Source organism: Trachemys scripta, chromosome 1 (genome assembly GCF_013100865.1).
Source record: "Trachemys scripta elegans isolate TJP31775 chromosome 1, CAS_Tse_1.0, whole genome shotgun sequence".
In the NCBI taxonomy this organism is placed as follows: Eukaryota; Metazoa; Chordata; order Testudines; family Emydidae; genus Trachemys; species Trachemys scripta.
The window spans coordinates 233,636,163-233,642,162 of NC_048298.1; the positions used below are offsets into that span (position 1 = coordinate 233,636,163).

The 6,000-nt window shown below is 34.7% G+C and overlaps 1 long non-coding RNA gene across 1 annotated transcript in view; it reads left to right on the plus strand.

Annotated features, from left to right (window-relative positions):
- The window catches only part of LOC117871365, a 46,101-nt gene extending 41,580 nt beyond the window's left edge, over positions 1-4,521 (plus strand). The window contains exon 4 of the long non-coding RNA XR_004644205.1: positions 2,841-4,521. This is a non-coding gene — a long non-coding RNA (uncharacterized LOC117871365). The remainder of the gene's footprint in view (positions 1-2,840) is intronic.
- The last annotated feature ends 1,479 nt before the right edge of the window (positions 4,522-6,000 follow it).

The window sequence follows — 6,000 nt, forward strand, 5'->3', positions numbered from 1 at the left end:
TTACCACAATGTCCACATACCAGTTTTTTACACCAATACCTTTCTTCTGAATGACCACAAAGGTGAGATTCCTGGGTACATGAAACTTACTTGAAAATTCTGCTGCTAGCTTGTGGACTTTTGAAAAGACATTCAGCTCTCAGGGCTGCCTTACTGCAAAGTTTGTAACCAAATTTGATTTCCATTGTCATCTGGTATATGAAAGGAGGCTCAGACAAAAGGTTCATTTGTATTGTCTCACTGCATATGCCACAGACCAGCATGTCAACAAGAGTGTCATTTAACATAGCATCAAATTCACAATGTTCAGTGAGCCTTTTAAAGACTTCCACAAATTATTAAACCATTTTCTTGTCTTCTTGGTTTCTTTTATGAAACTGGAATTCCTCAGCAACCACCAAGGCTAGGGAGCAAAATGTGTCTGAGCAAATATAAAAGAGCAAATATAGAACTAATGATAATAGGGATGAATTCCCAGGTAAACCTTTTCATGCTTTCCCCTATCCCGGGTAGTTTCCCAGGATACTGGTTCAGCAGTTTTATGTCCTCTGGAGACTTAGTGAAGCAGTGGGTCTGGCTCCATTAGTGGTGGTTATTGTTCTTTCTTAAGAGAACCAATTTAAACTGGTTATCTTAGAGGAGTCTTGAAGGGAGACAAGTAGCAGTATACCTCCTACCTCCTCCCAAGTGAATCCCACTGGCACAGGAGGATGTAAATTGCTCTTCCTTGCACTAGTAGTATGATTGGCCTTAAATCTCAGGGGAAGATTATCTTACATGTGCCTGCTGTGGGGTTTCTTGCACCTTCCTCTAAAGCGTTTGGCACTGGCCACTGTCAGAGACCAGAAACTAGAGTAAATCCAGTACAGCAATTCCTATAGTCTTGTCCTTTTTTAAAAAATAGATTGTTCTCAGATTTGTGTTTTGGGATTATTTTGGTTTTTGTTTTGTTTTTCCCCCTTCAAAAAGGAGACATTGACCTCTTTGCACATTGTCAGTATCAGTAATGGGCCTCAGAGGCCTGATCTATACTAATTTGGTAGTGGTACGACTATTGCAGTTACAGTTATGACTTTTTTTCCCTGACCTATTTTTATACTGGTACAATCCCTTGTGTGGATATAGTCATACTAGTATAAAATAGCTTTATACCATTCAGCTTTTCCCCTTTCTCTATTGGATTAAGCTATATAGGTATATGCACCTTTTTACTAGTATAACTGTGTCCGTGCTAGGTGGTTGTACCTCTTTAGCTACATTGCTGTCATTAAATAGTGGTATAGTTAAAGCAATACAACTTTTATGTGTAGACAAGACCTATGAGAAACTTCAACTGACTGAAGAGTTCTGCTCTCTAAATGGTCTAATTCAATAGCTAGAGTATGTCAAAATATCGTTGGAACAGTCAGTGAAAGTGTACTTTTTTGACCTATTTGCTCCAAAATCAGGTTTCATCCCATTCCGTGATATCTCCAATCCAATCACAATTCTTTGAATTGTAGATTAACTATCAATAACTCAGTAAAGTTCACATGCGAACACTGTTTAATCTCCACTCAAAATACACAGTTTTTTAACATAAGATTTGTAACATACTCATTACAATAGGTGACTGTATTAGCTGAAAGAAATAATATACATAGTAAAAAATAGTATATGCATTAGGAGAACCAAACATCAACTTTTCCCTGTTGTTATCAGGGTAATATAATAGCTTTAAATGTATATAGTTTTAACCAAATAAAACAATAACAATGCCAGATTATTACATACCAAGTTTCTCCTCAAAAAGCCCGCACACGGCAGTCCAGTACTACTTTAGGGGGCTAAACAAGAAGCACTTATTTCTTCACATTAGTCAATGTGTCAGAAGCTTTTTATCTCAAGGATCTTAAATGGTAAGAACAGTGTATTTCAACTTCAGAATTGTCATACATCAAAGATTTTGGAGGGCTTCTTTTTTAAATTGGCAGTTGTCATTTAATATACAGTATGATCCAAAGCATATTATTTCTGAATGTTACCAGGGAGATTTCATTGGCTTGTGTAATATTTCCAGTCTTTGATATAATTGGTTAGCTATAATATATAGCTTTCTTAACCTAATATCTTTTAATGAATAGTGTACCTGGTGGCTTGGGGTATCACATCTTCTGTTTTCTCTTTTCTTTCTTGTCAAAAAATGTTACAATAGTAATAAAAAGTGACATTATTTTAAAAGATAAGAAGCACCAAAATTATTTTCTATGTGACCTTTACAGGTACCAGAACAAGCAGCTTCTGTTAGCAAAATAGTTCAAGCTTTTGATTACAAAGGATTTTTGACATTATTCCATACAGAAATATATATATATATATATCTTGTCAGGAAAAGTTATTAAGCCCTCTCTCTTTTATGCTGGGCTAACATTTTACCAAAAATAAAATTCTGATATATTTTAAGATGGAGGAGGAAGTTGACTGTGAGAGACAGAAATATTTTATTTATTACTCTCAGTGAATGAACTAATGTAGTTTTATGTCTTTGACTGCACAGTATTGAAGCAAATAAGGTAGGTTTACCTAAGAATTCAGGAGATTTTTGGTGATCTTCATCTACTAACTGTACATTTACACAGTCAAAGTTTCATACTTTTCAACAGTCTGTTGTGTTAGTAGAAGATCGGTTTGCCTTTATCTGAAAAAAGATGACAGGTAAAATGTATTAGTAAAGCTAAACATTATATATTTTATTTTTTTTTAAATAATGATGTATAGCCCTCCGTTATCTGATTTTCCAGGTAAAGGCTTAAAACTCAGTTTTTAGTCACATTCTGTATCTTTGATTTTCAATTTTACAGGTAACCACAGCACTCAGAGGCAGATGTGCTTGTGAATTCAAAGATGTATCTAGTGCAGATCCTTTAACTGCTGTTGTCGTTGCTCTGGTTCTTCAGCCCAAGTAAGGATGATCTACGTCTTGCTTTCTGCTCACATGACAAAGATATGACATTGTTGTCACTTATTCTTAAGAAAACTATTTGAGTCAAATTACAATAGAGCCAAAAGTTAGAACAAAGCCCTCTTTCTTGTTGAAACAGTTTGCTGTTTTCCTGTCTTTTGCTCAGTTGGTGGTACTGTAGATAGCCAAGAAAAGAGGATGAAATATATTATGGGTGCATAAAAGAAAAATACATTAAAAAAGTAAGATGATTTTAGGAAAATAATGAGAAACATTTCATTATGTACTGCATTAACACTGAAATACATAATTCTTCTTCAAATTCTTAATGTAAAATGAACTGTGTTGCATGCCACAGCATTAAACAGCATGTGAATTAAATATCTTCCTGCTTCAAAGATGCATGGCTTCAAACCTGAAAAATTATATTATATGCAAATGATCATAAAGAACTGACTTTACTGACCATTTCTTTGTGTTTGGGGGATATATTTCTGTATGGCATAATATTTCCACTTGCATTGGTTTCCTGGCATGAAAATGTTTATTGCGCTCATTAGCTAAGAGGATGTCGGCACTGGTCCAATGAACACAGATCTGCCTTCTGATTTCAGCCATTAAATTGCAATGGGATTCATAGGCTTAACATTGTGGGTGTGAGAATAATAAAATGGAACTCCATCTTTAGCCCAGTTACCATGGATGCAGTTAAAGGTCATAGTGGCAGCTGCTAACTAGTTGCCTTTTTAGCTGTATTTCCCCTCCTGCTATGTGTTTTCATGTACCTTAGTTTCTGTAGATTTGCCACAGTGTAATTCCACTTACTTACTTGGCACATGGGTGCCTTCTTCAACACAGTGGGTTTCTTCCTATGAATATGGTTGCTGTGGGCATCCCTTTATTTAATTATTTGTGTTTTTACAGAAAATGAATGTAAGATCTTTAGACAAAATACAAATGCAGTTCCCTCAGCATTCTGAATTACTTTCATGTTCTGCACACTGCTCCATATTCCCAACAAAAAAAAAAATGTGTATAGTAAATTCCCATCTCCATTTAAACTCGTAATGGGTTCAGGCACTGATGCATTCACAATGTAGAACATCAGCTACTAGTTCTTCATTCGGCCCAAAGTCCTAGGAGTTAATTCACTGTACTGCATGAAGTGTCAGAGTGATTACCACTGATCAACCCTATTTCTCAGCATCCTGCCCAGCTTTGAGAGGCATCCTGTTTATTGATGCACCGCCACATCATCACAGTGCTTTCATTCAGGCGAGCTGCTTAATCGAAAGGGTTTGGACAATGTAGGATTTTCAAAGAGAAGAAGTAGAAACAAAATTAAAAGTAGCCAAGCAAAATAAAGTGAATGGTAAAGAAACCTGAAAGCACTACAAAATATTTCCTTATGTCAACACTTGATTTCAATAGATTTTTAAACTCTGATTCATTTTCAAAAGAAGGTACTGTGAGCCTTTTCTTTAGTGACTCAACTTCATGATCACATTTTTAAAAACCATTTTAGGAGTGAATAGCTGGAAAACCCACTTGCGGGAAGTTTATTGTTTTTTGTTCTGTTTATATACTGGCTGTAACTGTGTCAACCTTTATGGGCCAGAATACAAAGCAACTTTTAAAAAAAAAAATGTTTTTGCTCCTCTGTTTTAAATATACATTTATGTAACTTGTCATTTCATAAAAATAAATTAAGTATTATATGAGCCAAATGTTTCAGTTCCACACAAGAGTAGTTTCTGGTACTCTTTGGCAGGGTGCCACTTTATTCATTTTTATTTGAAACACAATCTGAAGCCTTTAATTTTAATATAGTTTGTGATTATAATGGTTATAAAGCGTATACTGTACTAATTCATCCTCATCCTCTCCTTGCACTTCTGTGATTTTAGAGGGTGGCTCAAAGATGCATTGAATTCATATTAATTTAAATAGCATCTAGCTTTGTGTGTGTGTTAGAGAGGAGAGATTTGGAGCACCAGTCTTAGTCAGTATTTGGTGCTCATCTTGGTACTATTCTTAGAGCCCTATGGTGTCCAGCCCATATCATTGTAAAGTACAAAGGTAATTTTTTAGTTTAATCTGTAGTTCTTGGTGAGATGCGATAGACTGCCACTCTGGAAAGGGAAACAAACAGATAATGACAAATACAAATGTGAACAAATAAGGTCTGTTAGTTTGTTGAGATTTTTGGATGACATCACAGCCTGTGTGTTGTTTTCTCATTAAAAAATAATAAGTTTCATAAGCTGTACAACTGTATTATTGAAAATACCAGAATACTATAACTAAGACTATTACCAAGTCTTCAGTTTTACTATTACTTCCGTCATACTTTTAATCAGAGAATTTCTTCTTGTGCCTTGTTTACTGTTGATATTTTCTGGCTGATTGGATAGGAATGACATTTTGACAATTTACTGTAGCAGTAAGCACTGTACAAACAAAAGGTGCTGATGAAAACTGGGAACCCATTATTATGTAAATTATGGCTGACTAGCACAGATTCCATCTCCCAGTCACCATCATTGAGACCAGTTTTACTCAATGATAATAATTTTCATGATTGCAGACTTCAGAGAGATCAGAAATATGCTTTAGCTGTTGCATTTATCTACTGCTGGTACTTGACCCTTAATTAAATTCTGAAACTTTTTTATACAGTAAAGTAAAATACAGCTGACACTTCTATTCAAACAAAGAGCATCAAGCACAAATCTACCAAATAAGATAAAGGTATTTCAGACTTACCTTGTTGTAATGATAGTAAACATGAAAACCACAACATCTTTTGAAAACAAGCTTAAAGTTTAAAATGCAAAAAAAAATATTGTCTAGCAATTTACACACTGCTCTTCAGTGTTATCTTTGCTAAATGCTAGACAAGCTTTGCAGAAAAGTCTTGTACTTCATACTAAAATATACATGCATGTAAGGATCTTTATTTTGAATGAGGTTTGATTTCATAGGTGTTGTATTTCTTCAAATATCTATTGGTTTTTATCTAAGTTCAGTAATGTTAGAAAAAAATAGGCTAACTAATG